The sequence below is a fragment of the Protopterus annectens genome, chromosome 2.part0 (genome assembly GCF_019279795.1).
Source record: "Protopterus annectens isolate FY-2018-M chromosome 2.part0, PAN1.0, whole genome shotgun sequence".
Taxonomy (NCBI): domain Eukaryota; kingdom Metazoa; phylum Chordata; order Ceratodontiformes; family Protopteridae; genus Protopterus; species Protopterus annectens.
In genome coordinates, this window is record NC_056728.1 from 1,978,296,422 (window position 1) to 1,978,312,338 (window position 15,917).

The window sequence follows — 15,917 nt, forward strand, 5'->3', positions numbered from 1 at the left end:
TCATGGGGTCGAACTTATGGAATTGATTTGCCATCATTACCAGCAGGCTATTGACACTCTTCTTCTTGATACTTTTAAGCTTGATGATGCCATTAGGAATGACATAAACTTTCATAGATACAAGTTTAACTACGACCGCACCTTTTATAGTATAGATCAACATATTTCTAAATTAACTTCTACTAAGATAAAGAAGTTAAACAGGGACATTGAAGTGTATAAACATGGTACAGCATATCCCAAACCCCCTCCATCCCAAGGCAATTTTTTGGCCCACATGCCCTGGGTGGGTGATAACCGCCAGCCTCTTGAAGCTTGCTTTATTTCAACTGACTATTCTGACTCAATTACTGTTTTGAATTCCCCAAGAATTGAAGACTCTACCAACAGTAGTGATCAGCGAGCAGTCCTCAACCTTACCACTCTGCCTGGTGTGGCAGAGGGAGGTAACCCTTTTCGAGTCCTGGCCTCCTCTCCACCTTTGGACCAAGTTCGGAGGACGACTCTTCGGTCCAGGAACAAGAAGACTTAAATGTACCAGTTATAGAAACTGCTCCTTATTTCAGTTTACGTGAAACATTGATGAACACTAATAAGGATTTTAAAATTTATAATTTTTCTGATTACTTTTTTGACACAATGTTAATAGATTTGTTAGCCAAAGGTGTCTCTTTTGTGCCTTCAAGGAGAGCAGATGTAGCTTCTTCTATTATTGATTTAAAACTTTTTGTAAGGAAGCTTAACTTACAGGTCCTAATGGGGAAATTCTTGGGGGAGAAAAAAGATTTTTTATTATCCAGCACTTATAATCCACCACTCCACCCTACACTGAACACATTTGAACAGATTTGTGAGTTAGACATCAGACACGCTCTCACGAACTGTCTACCCCCACGGTCCTCCATGTTCAATATCAGTAAAGCAGAAAAGTCCTTACTTGAAATGCTAGCTGGGGCTTCGGTCAGGGTAATGCAACCTGACAAGGGTGGGGGTTTAGTGGTTATGGAGGAATCAGATTATAATAGAAGAATGGAGGATATCCTCTCTGCAGACTGTTACCTTGAGGTATCCCGGAATAAGCTTAATATAGGAAATTCTTGTGTAGTTTCTTATTTCAGTGATATGTTCCTGGATGGAACAATTGACATAGATTTATTTAACTTTATTTCTCTTCCTGTATTCGAGGTTCCAGTAATTTTTGGTACCCCCTAAAATTCACAAAAATCTATTAACCCCCCCCCCCATGCGTCCACTAGTAAGCACTAGGGGCAGCATTACATACGCTACTGCCAAAGTAGTTGATTCCATTTAAAAAAAAATATGTGGCTACTGAATCTCAAATTAGTAAAGATTCTTGATCTTTTGTAGCCAGGGTCAATTCTACACCTTTTTGTGAGGATAGTTATTTTTTAACTGTTGATGTAAAGGATTTATATACTTCCATCCCTCACTCGGTGGCCCTGGAATGGATCCCTTCCTTGATGTCCCTTAAAACTAGCCTCTGCCACCGAGATCCAATTGGTGAGTGAATTGTTGAACATTATTCTATCCAACAACTACATTTCTTTCAATAATAGATTCTTTCTTCAACAAGTAGGAGTACCAATGGGTTCTCCTTGCAGGGCAAGTGTGGCCAATATGGTAATGGCCTATTGGGAAAGGGAATTTGTTATGAACAACAGCTCAGTCATGGACTTTGTACTTATGTACACTCGTTTCCTTGACGACATTTTTATCATCACTACAGGGGGAGAAAACTTTGTTAGATCCACGGTAGAACTTTTTAACTCCTCCACTGAATTTCTACAATTTACTCACAGCACATCCAAGGACAGTATCACCTACTTGGATGTGGATCTAAGGAAGGATTTAACTTCTAGGAGCTACATAGCCAAAATACATAGAAAAAATACCTTTTCTAACAGCTACGTTCATTTTGACAGTTCCCACCCATATAAACAGAAAAGGTCCATTCTCAAAGGCCAACTTGTACGGGCAGCACGGATGATATCTAGAGACCCTGATTTTTTAGTGGAATGTAATTTCATGGCCGACCTTTTCATCGGCAGAGGATACCCACATGACCTAGTTTCAGACCTAGTGGAAGAGATCCAATCTAAGAGATTATCAGGTTTTTATGAACCTATCCTCAGTCAGGGGGGTGGAAATATGACAACACGATCAGAGAGTATAGAAAAGGCACCTTACTCATTCCAAAGTTTGATTATAACTTATACTATGGATGCCAGAGCCATTTTTACAACAGTTATGAAGAACTGGCCCTTGATCCTGCAGGATGAGTCCACACGTAAGGTGTTTGTGTACCCTCCCAGAGTAGTCTACAGGAGATGTTCGAATATCAGGGCTATACTGGAAAGAAAACCCAAGATTCACAGTAACAGATCGGGCATGTACAAATGCTCCATGTGCCGATATTGTGGATACATAAAAACAGGGTCAAGGTTTTCCATCAAAGAGCTAGTCTTCCACTTGGCAGGCAAATTCAACTGTAACAGTACACAGGTAGTGTACTTAGCCCAGTGTGCCTGCTGTCCCGCTTTCTATGTAGGCAAGACAGACAGAAGATTACAAGACCGTATATATGAACACCTGTATGCCATCAGAAAAGGCAAAATGGAGAATGCTCTAGCCAAGCATGTCATGGAAATCTTAGGCCACAGTTTCACATTTAGTGTCATAGACCAGGTCAGTTCCAACCCAAGGGGAGGCCACACTCCCTTGTATTTAGAAAGTAGGGAACTGTGGTGGCAATTAAGGCTGGATGCATGTCATGTGCCTGGCCTAAATGGTTCTTTGAATCTGGCTTGCTTATTAAAGTTAAAGAGGCTCAAGAGATGACCTGTAGCAACATCATTCCATACTGGAGGGGTTTCTATATGTTTTTTACATTTCCTTGTTACTAATAGTCAGTCCTTTCATTTTTCAAATTGCGAACATCATCCGAGCCTTCACCTGGTTATGTTACCTGAGTTATTATATTTTTACTTTTATTCAGTAGTAGGATTTAAGTTCCCAACACATGACTAATATAAAAGCCCAGATTACACGCTTAGGCGGGTTTACAGGACTCAGTAAGGGAATACACGGTATTGGCCTGTTCTCTAGCATCCCCACATAGTATTTTTTTATCACTATATATTCACACTAGTTTTTTAGTATTATTGAGGTCAGTATATTTCACCTGATCCTTTCATGTGTCGGGCCAATGCGGCATTTGTCACCATCCACATTTCTTAGTGGACATCTATCACACTGGTACCGAATAATGGGGGGGGCAGCAGGTACTGGCTCCATGTATTGACTAGAGTTGCCAGTTTGGTCCACCTCTTGCCGGACTATGTTCTTGTAGCAGACACTATGTAGTGTCATCCAGTTACCCTGGCAACAGTGGAGGGGGCATCAATTTCTCGGAAGTGGGTTCAATAGAATGGAATAGAGTGGAGGTTGGCAGTGACCAACTACACCCCTGAGTTTGTTATTTATACTTATACCGGGGTAGCAGTATTAAGAAGAATTACAATGTAATGTGCATTTGCTACATCGACAATTTGTTATTGCCCCAGGATAGTAGTTTCAAGTTAGGATACGTATATGTCTGGCGAAACAGTAATAATAATATTTTTTATAGCTTATGGACACAGCTGTCTTACTTCAGATTGTAGTGCTTTTTCAGTGCTGGGACTTTAATTCAGATGAGGTTCAATCATGTGACTTGCTATTCTCAATTAGTGAACTGTTTAAATGTTCTCAATGAAGTTGAGGCACTGTTTGCTTGTTTGTTCTTTCTGAAGAAGTCGGACTGTTAGCCGATGAAAAGCGTATGGTTTTAACGGCTTAAAATAAATTTGTATTTTTTTATTCACATCGAGCTGGACTTTATATTTTCAGTGGAATTTAGACTTGAGCTTCGGAGTGTTCGTTGAGTTTTTAATATAGTTCACTACTCTTTCTTTTTTGTATATACCTGTGAGACCATTAACATTTAAAGATAATATCAAAAGGATCATTATGTTAAAAAGTTATTATCCCTACCTTTTATTTCTAACAGTTTTTTATTAAGTATCTAGTTCTGGCTTTTGTGTTACATGCACACACTAATGTTTGGCAGGATGACCTTTTATATAGTTGTTTCTTGTAATATCTATTGGAACCTATGTCACATCTTACAAAACTATTTGCTTTATCGAAAGCCCTCAAACAAAAAAACAAAACAAAGAAAAGTACACCCTCAAAAGTTATTTACTTAATATTAACACACAAAATTATGCACGCCTTCAAATATTGAAGTATCTGATGTCAATTTGCATTGTATCTTGAACTGTTCGGTTTGGATCCAATCCTTGGCTCTGGCTCAGCCGTTACTTTAGCTCATGGCTATCAAAAAGCTGTCAAGCTCTTCCCTCACCCATAATGTACCAACTCCTTACATACCCCAAATCTTGTTTGCCGCTTTCATGAACAGACATGGTTGCCTTCAGCTCTCTAGCAATTCATTAAAACCAATTTTTAAAATTTTTCTATTACTCTATAATACTTTTCACGTTCATTTCTATAAAACCTCCCTTCTTACTATTGTTGTAATCTATTTTTATCATTGTTGGTAATTATTGATCTGATATTGTTAATCCTCGTTCAATCCTTACGTAGGGGTATCAGTTCCGACCTTGGAACTGAGCCGGCCATCTTTCAAGCTCGTGTCAGCTACAAACTCTCGAGCTAAAACTCTTACCCAGAATTCCCCTCTCCAGGTTACCTCAGATTTAATTTGCTGCATCGCCATTCGGTCGTGTCAAGCTACTTCTCTTGAGCTAAGTACAATATTTTTCGTCATACTAAATTCTAAAACAACCTTTTCTCACAGAAAAGTTATTAGATAGTTTTCTCTTATCTTATCGCATTTAGCTACTATCCTTTCTTGAATCTTTTCAATTCCTTTCCTCCTCTTTACCGCGAGGTAATTTCTTTTTTACCATCATTGGTGAACCTCCTTTACTTCTTACCTTCGGGTAATTCTTGTACCATTGCTGGTATTTTTTCTGGTTTTCCTTCTTTCTTTCTAACATGGCAGATAAAAAAGGTAATCCAGGATTTAAAAGATGTTCAGATTGTGGCCATAAATTACCTACTTCAGATGTACATTCCCTGTGTGTCTATTGCTTGGATGTGCCTTATTTAACAGTTGACCCGCCCTGCGGGATTTGTAAGAATTTCTCTAACAGGACGTTGATTGAGAGAAAAAATAAATTGATATTGAAGGGGCTACTTAAATCTTCCTTTTCAGAGGCTATTTCTGGGTCCAAGGCTTCAACCCCTCCAAGATCCCATAAGGAAAATAGTGATGAACATATAAAGGCCAAGTCTCTTCCTTCATCCCCTGCTGGGATCTCCCACGAACTGAGACCCAAGAAAGCTAAGCTTTCCACTTCGGATTTGACTTCTTTGGCTCCAGCACTTTCGGTACCTAGACCTTCGGCACCGAGGCCATCGGTGCCATCTGTAACTTCTGCACCGACTAGTGTGCCCTTTACCATATCGGTACCAAGGGGCTCCTTGGTTCAGACTTCTTTACCAGCACAGACTATCCAATCGATGCAGACTGTTAAGATGTCGATGGATTCTTTGATGCCCATTGCCCTTTTGGCTCCGACAACTTACCCGGCACTGACTACCCTCTCAGCACTGGCAATTCAGTTATCGGCACCGATATTTTCGGTTCCAGCCTTAGCGCCGACAACCACTTCGGTACCGACCTTATTGTCTGTGCAGACCATGACTTCAGCACCAATGATTTCCTTGGTGCTGACACCTATAGTTCAGTCCTTTACAGCCCCATTGTTTTCAGTGCAGACCTGCGAGGTGGACACCAAGCTTGTTCCATCTTTGGATAGACCTGACTCCCCCTCAGCCATGTCCGTGAAATCCACTAGAAGCCTGTCTGAACACAACGTGTTGCATCTTGTGGATCAAGTGCTTTTGGCAAGAGGTATCCCACCCACCAGGATCTATCCTTCCTCGGGAGGTGATCACCCTTTGCCAAAGACCCCTACTTATTCTCCTCCTTCATTGCCTTTAAAGCCCCTTGATATAGCACAGTCTTCCCCCTCTACGGTTCCCTTTATGGACCTCACTAAGGAGCCACAGTTGCCTTCGTGGCAGGAGAGTTTTGCTATGACCCAGGATGTCACCTGTAGCATACGTAATTTGGTGTTTCACAGCCATCCAGGGGCTCTGAGTCAGCAGGCTGGGCCACTTGGGAGAGGGGTGACCCCTGTCCTGGACACTCACACCTCTTCAGGTGGACCGCTCTTCCAGCTAATGGAGAAGGCTCAGACGTCGGCTGGTGATCCTGTGCTGTCACTCTCCCCGCCCTCCTCTGGACCGCAATGTACACAAGTTGCTCCTGGTGGACATCGGGCACAAGCAAGTCAGGATATACTCCCATGGGAAACCCCTTTTGTGCTGTCTTCCCCAGCTTCTCCCTCTGAGGAAGTTCATCAAAAAAGCTCATGCAAGAGGAAGCACATGGACTCCACAGAGAAGTCCCTTACTGAAGACATAGACTTTCATGATTGGGAAGGGTCCCCTCGCTCACCCTTTGAGGTATCCTTTGGTGATATCCTTGAAATTCTTAAACAGAGAGGTGACTGGCAGCCCTCAAACCCTACCTCTGAAGAGTCTATGTTCCTGCAAGCCTTTCATGCCCGGCCCCCTACCTCCTGGGTTACTTCACCTGCCTACGAACTGGTCCAGCTCATCATGCAGCATGCGTGGAAGGCTCCTGATACCATTGAGGCCATTCTCCAGAGGTCAGATAAAATTTTGTCCCCTCTTGCTACTGACCCCCATTGGTCCAAAGGTCTTCCTGTAGATGCTTTGGTGGTGGTGGCCGCAACTAAAAAGGACCTGGCAGAAGAAGAAAGCCAGACTGTCCGTCCACCCAACAAAGAGTCCTGGGCTCTGGACAGAATAGGGAAGCGTACTTTTGCATCAGCGACCTTTCCACTCAGGTCCCTGAACTATATGGCACACTTTACCAGGCTTCAAAGAGATTTAATTTCTGAGCTCTCTGAAACTTTATCTGGTGCCGTGTCTGATGAGGTCTGTGACAAAGTGGCCTCTCAGCAGGCCACCATTGAATCAATATCAAACTCCTCCATGCACCTGATATCTCACGCATCAGAAGGAGCAACTAGAGTGGTGAGTTCAGGCATTGTTCTAAGATGACACGCCTGGATGCGCTTGTGTAATTTCGTGGAAACCTTCAGGGCTTTCTTTCTCAGTGCTCCCATCGAAGCCTCTTCATTATTTGGACCCAAGGTTAAAAGCACACTGGCCAGATGTGAACAGGATGATAAGACCCTTTCTGCCATGGGTGTCTGTTATTCTTCCCCTCAATGGGCTTTCTCCAGAAACCAGAAGAGTGGGGAAGATATGGCCCAAAAAGTCTCAGGGTCCTTTCTGTGACACACAGACCAAGTTCTCCCCTAAGAGGCAGAGGGGGGAAACTCACAGGGAAGACGCTCTTTTCAGGGCAGAGGGGGTCTGCATAACCAGCGTTCCAGGGACTCTTTCCCTGGCCAATCCTACCAGCACTCCTGATGAGCAGCCCAACTGCTTTCCTCTAGAAGTGGTTGGGGGTCATTTCTCTTTGTACCCTTCTGCCTGGCTAACCATCACCACCGATTCTTGGGTACAAAGGATAATAACCAGAGGTCATCATATTCCCTTTGATCTTTGTCCCACTCCGCCAACAAATTTACCTAACGTTCCATCCAGTCAAAGGGAAGAAGCAGCATTACAGATACCAAAGCTGCTAAAAAAGAGTCATCGAAATAGTCCCTCCAGACCAGATAGGACCCGGATTCTACTCAAGACTATTTTTGGTGCCAAAGAAAACCAGGGACTGGAGACCAATTTTGGAACTCAGTGTATTGAACAAGTTTGTAAGAGTACAACAATTCTGGATGGTCACAATACAGTCTATCCTCCCACTTTTGAAAAAAGATGATTGGATGTGCTTGATAGATCTTCAAGATGCGTACTACCACATAAAAGTGGACAGGCCATCAAGAAGATTCCTTCACTTCCGTGCAGTAGCCAGTCACTACCAGTTCAGAGTACTGCTCTTTGGACTCTCTACAGCCCCCAGAGTGTTCACAAAGTACATGGCAGTCATCACAGCTCACTTACAACTACAAGGATTCCAGGTGTTTCCATACCTAGACTACTGGCTCATCTCCACCCCCACCAGACATCTGTTGGAAGAAGCCCTGGCATACTCTCTCCTCTCTGCAGAAAGGCTAGGTATAACCATAAACTGGCAAAAATCCAATCCCACCCCATCTCAGTCCACAGAATTCATAGGGGTCATATTAAATACAAAGAATTGCAGACCATCCTTTCCAGAGCACAGAATTCTAAGGATAAAGCAACAACTGATCCCAATCCTTTCAAGGGAGAAATCCACAGCTCACTCTGTTCTACAGTTGTTGGGTACCATGGCAGCCTCCATCACCATTGTTCCCCTGGCCAGGTTTAACATGAGGCTTCTACAATGGCTGCTGCTCACCCAATGGTATCCCTTTCAGTACCCTCTTTCAGTCAAGATTCCGGTAACTCACAGGTGCAAACAGGATTTAAATTGGTGGATGGCCCACAACCCATCCCAATGGTCTCGCCCCTTCTCCCCCCAACAGCCCAAGGCTACAGTGACCACAGACACCTCCCTGATGGGGTGGGGGGCTATGTCAGGGACAGACAGTCCAAGGTACTTGGTCCAAAATGGAGGCCCATCTGCATATAAATGTTCTAGAGCTGAGGACGGTGCTTCTGGCGTTGCAAGCATTCCATCCCCTGCTGCCATCTGGGACTATTGCGATACAATCAGACAACATGGCGGTGGTCTGGTACATCAACAAACAGGGTGGCATGAAATCTTACCCACTCTGTTGAGAGGCCATGAGGATATGGTAATGGGCGATGGCTATCAACCGTTTTCTTCTAGCAATGCACATTCCCGGGAGTTCCAACGTGATAGCAGACAGACTCATTAGGTGGATTCTACAACCTCACGAGTGGTCCCTGAATCCCTTGATAGCAGCAGAGATTTTCAACCGCTGATGTCTTCCTTGCTGTGACCTCTTTGTGTCCTCGACCAACTACAAATGCAGCAACTATTTCGTCCTGATTCCCCCTCTGGGACAATCACCTAAGGATGCTCTATTCCATGACTGGCCCTCGGGTCTACTTTATGCATTTCCACCTCTCTCCCTCATTCCCCAGTTTCTGAAGAAAGCCTGCCAGTTGAAGAGCAAAGTGATCCCCAAAGCACCATATTGGCCTCGTCAGATTTGGTTCCCCTTCCTTTGGCCTCACCTGCTAGATCAACCGTGGATTCTCCATCTAACCCCGAGGTTGATCTCCCTTCCGCAGAATCTGATTCATCCCAACTTGGACAGTCTGAAGCTCACAGATTGGCTTCTCCAATTCCCTTGATTGTCAGGCAAAATGATCTTTCTTTGCCAGTACGTGACATTCTTATTGCATCTCATATGTCTTCCACCAGAATTACTTATCTAAGCAAGTGGAAATGATTTACTTTTTGGCTGAAAGAAAAACAGGTAGATCCTTTTTCAGCACCAGTGTCGATAGTACTGGAGTATCTAGCCACCTTATTTCAATCCAGTCTATCGGCCTCTACCGTTAGAGTTCATTTGGCTGCAATATCTAATTTCAATGATGGTGTCCAAGACTCCTCTCTTATGTCACACAAATTATGCAAGACTTTCATAAAAGGTGTGAATCATCTAAAACCCCCTTTTAGAGAACCTACTCAACCATGGGTCCTGTCATTAGTCCTACAAGCTTTGACAGTGCCACCTTTTGAACCAGCTTCTTCTTGCAACCTCAAATACTTGTCATGGAGAACCTTAATGTTAAGTTGTCAATCTTGCCTTCATTCTTGCTGGATGGGTTCAGAGCCGAATCTCGGCTCCGACTCGGCCTAATACTAAAGCTCGAGAGCTATTTTTACCGGCTCGAGGCTATGCTATATCCCACAATGATAGGCGTCATATATCCAGATCTCGTTTGCCGCTTCAGCTACGAGGTTGCGTTTTCTCTGGCTCCAGGTCGTATTTAAGATTTTTTATATTTATAGTTAGTTTTTGATAGATATTTTTCTCTTAGATCCTTTCTAGTAGTGTTAGTAGTCCCTCGACTAGTCTTCCCTCCCTTTATTAATAGTTTTCCTTACTCTTTTCCACCCTTAAGGTGGTTAGGCCTTTACCACCCCCCCCCTTTATAGTAGGTTTGTACAGGTTCCATTCAGTAGAGTGTGTGTGTGGAATTTTGTTTTGTTTTATTGTAGTAACTTTGAGAGTGTCTTTTCAAGTGTGTGTGTGTTTGTTGCGTCTGGTATACTTGTCTAGACTTGTTTGTCCTGTTCCTGTGGTATCATGTCTATGGATACCAAGATATCGGGATTCAAGAAGTGTGACTCGTGCTGTCAGAAGATGTCTCTGACAGATGGTCACACTTCTTCTGTGTATTGTTTGGGCCCTCTGCACCTGCAGGACTCTTGTTCCATCTGTCATGCTTTTAGCCCAAGAGTCCTGCAGGAACGCAGAAATAAGCTCATCCTAAGGGGCTTATTAAAGCCCAAAGGTTCTCCTACCAAGCCTCTGTCAGGAAAACCTTCTAAGCCCGCCAAACTGTCGGCTCCATGTCCGGAGCCGGCGCCGTGCGGACCTTCTTCTGCCTTGTCGGTTCTGGCTGGAACCGATACATCAAGGCCTTAGTCGGCTCCGACCTTGGTGTCGGAGCCGTCTCCAAGCTGAAAGCATTCCCGATCTCCTTCATTGGAGTCAGTCAGGTCGGCTCCGAAGTCCCCTTTGCTGTCGGAGCGGAGTCATAGGTCTCACTCCTCTAGATCTTCCAGGCTTTCGGACCATGACCTCGAGAGGGTAGTCAGTGGGCTTTTGAAGTCGCAGACGCTCGCCCAGTTATTGCATAGCCCATCTCAACAGACAGCGGCTTCCCCAACGCCTGCTCCAGTTTCTTCTCCAACTATTCCTTCGAGCCCGGAGCCGAAGGCCGTCAGGGTTGGTACCGTAGGGGCGTCGGAACCAATTCCACCCTTATCGGTTCCTTCGTCGGCTCCGATCCCTTCATTGGCTCCGTCCTTGGAGGGATCCGTGTGCCGGAACTCCCTTGTCGGTTCTGAGGGAGCGAGTGGCATCGGACCCTTGTCTGACCCCATTCTCCCTCTTGGAGCATTGGCGCAGGTGAGTTCGGCCCCGACATCGGCCTCAGAGCTGTCCCTCTCAGTACCGGGAGGAGCTCTCATCTCTTCGGAGCTTGGTCCCTCTTCTCTGCCTGATAGGGGCGCCTTTGAGGTCATGAGGAGCGTGCTGGCTCCTATACCGGTGCCACGGTCAGCCCCATCGGTCCCTCCTTTCATGGTGCCTGCTTCAGCCTCTGCCTACCCTCCCAAACCCAAGCATGGAGAACCAATGCTCCAGGTCACCCCATTGGGCATATCCTCCTCTTCTGAGGCCTCCCCTGATCCTGCGGGGGAGCCCCCTCGGAAGAGGACATTCAAGAGGAAGCATGTGGACTCCCCGGAGTCAGTGACATCTGACACTGACCTGGATGATTCGGAAGGGTCCCCAAGGTCCCCCTCTAAGGATGTCTCATTTTCTGACATCCTAGAGATCCTTAAACAGAGGGGGAACTGGTCTGCCTTCAACCCTTCCGAGGACGAGTCGGTGTACCTGGACGCGTTCGGTTCTCGCCCTTCCACCTCCTGGGTGTCCCCGCCTTTCGACCCACTCATGGAGGTGGTGGCTCGGAAGGCGTGGATGGCTCCGGATACTATGGAACCAACTCCCTGGAGGGCCACAAAATTTATTACAGCCCCTTCGGACAAGCAGTTTCTCACTAAGGGCATCCCTGTTGATGTCATGGTGGTGATGGCAGCCACTAAGAAGGGGTTGGCTGACCCTTCAGTTCCTGTCCATCCTCCTAATAAGGAACCTAAAACTATGGATAGGTACGGCAAGTGGATGTTTTCTTCAGCGACCTTTGCCATGTGTTCGCTGAATTATTTGTGCCATTTCACCCATTCTCAGAGAGACCTTCTCAAAGAACTAGGTGATACCTTACAGGACCCATGAGCTGTGGGGTCTCAGGAAAAGATCAACTCCCAGCTAGGGACCCTGAACTCTATTGTAAACTCCTCCATGTGGCTCATTTCCTATGCTGCCGATGGAGCGAGTAGGGCTGCAGGCACGGGCGTTGCTCTAAGGAGACATGCCTGGATGCAGCTTTGCAACTTTGTCGACCCCTTCAAGGCGTCCTTCACTAACACCCCCTTTGACGGTTTTGCCTTGTTTGGACCTCAAGTGAAGGATACATTGACCAGGTGCGAGCAGGAAGGCAAGACTCTCTCTGCCATAGGAGTCCATTTTTCTACCCCTTCTAGACCATACCCTAAGGGTCAGAAAGGTGGGAAAATGTGGTTCCACAAACCTCAGGGAGTACTGCCTAACGCACATGTTGAGCTTCCCTCCAGAGGCAGAGGAGGGAACAATAATAGATGCCACCTGAGGGACGGGGGGGGGGGTTCGCAGAATCAGGGTAGCAGAGAATCTTTCTCTGACAAACCCTTCCAGCACTCTTGAGGACGGAGGCAGTCGGGGGAAGACTATCACTGTACCCAGAAGCCTGGCATTCCCTCACAAGACAAATGGGTACGGTCGATCATATCCGAGGGTTACAGAATTCCCTTTATTCACACCCCACAACAGCCAAAAGGGCCTCTTCCAGATGTTCCACCCGGTCTGAGGGATCTAGCAGCACTAGAAATTTCAAAGCTGCTAAGAAAAAGGGCCATCCAGCCAGTCCCAGCAGACCAACAAGGATCCGGAATCTACTCCAAGTTCTTTTTGGTACCAAAAAAGACAGGGGACTGGAGACCTATTTTGGATCTCAGCAGGCTGAACAAGTCGGTTCAAAGAACGAAGTTCTGGATGGTCACACTACAGTCCATTCTACCCTTTCTGGGTCAGGACAATTGGATGTGCTCTATAGACCTTCAGGATGCGTACTACCATATCAAAATGAACAGGCGCTCTAGAAGGTTTCTCAGCTTCCAGCTGGGAGCCAGAAACTACCAAATTCAGAGCCCTGCCCTTTGGCCTCACCATAGCCCCCAGGGTGTTTACCAAATGTATGACAGTGGTTGCGGCTCACCTGAGACGACAAGGATTCCAGGTGTTTCCATATTTAGACGACTGGCTCCTTACTGCCACCACCAGGCACCAACTACTCCAATCCAGAGATTATGCTGTACAAACGTGCAACGCGCTAGGTATCTTTATAAATTTCGAAAAGTCTGCATTGTCGCCTTGTCAGTCTGTTACCTTCATAGGCACCGTTTTAAACACAGTGGAGCTCTCAGCAAAACTACCTACACAAAGAGTTTCAGACATTAGAACCATGTTCAGATCCTATTACAGGAGAGCAGAGTCTGAGCCAGATTTGGACTAAAAACACTTGGTCTCATGGCAGCAGCAATCACTTTACTCCCCCTAGCGTGTTTTCATATGCGGATCCTGCAGTGGATGCTATTTTCCCAGTGGTCCTTTCAGCAGCTCCCCATGTCACACACCATTCTAATCACTCAGTCATGCAAAAGACACCTTTCTTGGTGGACGGTCTCCCCTCAGGTCCTCCAGGGCAGACCTGTGGTTCTTCCTCCTCCTGTTGTCACTGTGACAACGGATGCCTCCCTGATCGGGTGGGGGGGCATTTTCGGGGCAGGACAGTCGAGGGCACATGGCAACCCTTCGAATGCCACTTGCACATAAATGTCTTGGAAATGAGAGCGGTACTTTTAGCGCTGCAGGCCCTTCAGGACTCTCTACCCACCGGGACTATTGCAATTCAAACAGACAATATGTCTGTAATGTGGTACATCAACAAGCAGGGCGGAACCAGATCCTACCCCCTATGTTGAGAAGCACTCAGACTTTGGCAATGGGCGATCTCTTCTCAATGGTTTCTGGTAACAACGCATATTCCCGGGAAGTCCAACGTCATAGAGGACAGACTGAGCAGAGCCATTCTCATGCCTCACGAGTGGTCTTTCAACCAGATAGTAGCGGAAAGAATTTTCAGAAGGTGGGGTCAGCCTTGCTGCGACCTTTTTGCAACACCTCTAAACAGCAAGTGCCCACACTTCTTCACCCTCTTCCCTCTCCCAGATCTACCCCCGAGATGCTCTAGTTCACGATTGCCCTGGGGTCTTCTGTATGCACCCCCCCCCTTTCCCTTGATTACTCAGTTAATCCAGAAAGTGACTGCCTTGAGAGCCAGGATGATCCTCATTGCCCCTTACTGGCCTCGACAAATTTGATTTCCGTTCCTGCAACGTCATCTACTGGAGCAGCCCTGGCATCTGGACCCAGTGCCAGATCAATCGGGTGGGCTGCATCAGTCTCTTTGATCTCTCAACCCCACAGCTTGGTTGCTCCACTTCCAACCCTAGCCAGGCTTCCCCTTATCTCTCAACCAGTTCGCCATATCATCCTCGCTTCTCACAAGTCTACTACCAGAAAGACTTATGCTAGCAAATGGAAGCATTTCTCTGCCTGGGCAGGGAAACAAGTGGACCCTTTACGGTTCCTGTCCAGACAGTTCTTCAGTTTCTAGCGGAACTCTTTCGATTGGGCTCCTCCTCAGCTACCATCAGAGTTCAACTGGCAGCTATTGCAAATTTCCACGTTGGCTTGTCAGAGACCAGCATCATGTCCCACAAACTTTGCAAAGCCTTTTTAAAAGGAACCCTTTTACTTAGGCCCCCCGGTTAAGGACCCTCCCCCACCATGGGACTTAAATTTGGTACTGTCTTCTTTAATTCTTCCTCCCTTTGAGCCAGCGGCTTCTTGTTCGTTGAAGTTGCTCTCGTGGAAAACACTCTTCTTAGTAGCCATCACCTCAGCAAGACGGGTCTCTGAACTTCAAGCCCTTTGCGTTCGCCCTCCTTATCTTGTTTTTCACAAAGACTGAGTGTCACTTAGGACTAATCCATCCTTTTTACCCAAAATAATCTCAGAGAAAAATCTGAATCAGACCATAGATCTTCCAGTCTTCATCCCAAATTACACCAATAGAGCTGAACGAAAGTTACATTGTTTGGACGTTCACCGTCAATTACGATTCTACCTGGATAGAACTAAGCAGATGAGGAAATCAAACCAGCTCTTCCTGTCTTATGCGGAAGGGAAGCAAGGCCAACCAGTCTCTAAGGTAACCTTGTCCAGGTGGTTGTCCTGTCTTATCATGTTGGTCTATCAGTTGAGGAACAGGGAACTTTGTACTAAGCCTAGAGCCCACTCAACCAGAGCTTTAGCTTCTTCAATAGCCTTTCAGGCAAGATTGCCGATGGATTCCATTTGCGCAGCGGCCACTCGGGCCTCTCCTCATACCTTCATTTCTCATTACAAGCTCGATATGGTCTCCAGAAGTCAGGCTGATTTTGGTTCCACTGTACTCAAGAGTTTGTTCCATTGAGCCACCCAGGACTTAGGTGCTAGGGACGCTGTCCCATCCAGCAAGAATGAAGGCGAGATTGACAACTTAACATTGAGAAGTTATGTACTTACCATAACGTTCCATGTTAGTTGTCTTCATCTCGCTTTTTCTTCGTCCCACCCTCCATCCCCTAGCCTGGGAAGATCTTGGAGAGTTTCTATTAGATTGCTTCCTCTGGAGCATTGTTATGAGGACTTCTTTTAGAACCATGGTTCCTATTTATATTAGGATAAGTCTTTAGCAGGGTTAGTTAGCTGCCAAGCGAGATCTGAGGTAGTTCCGCCTTGCATCATGGGATA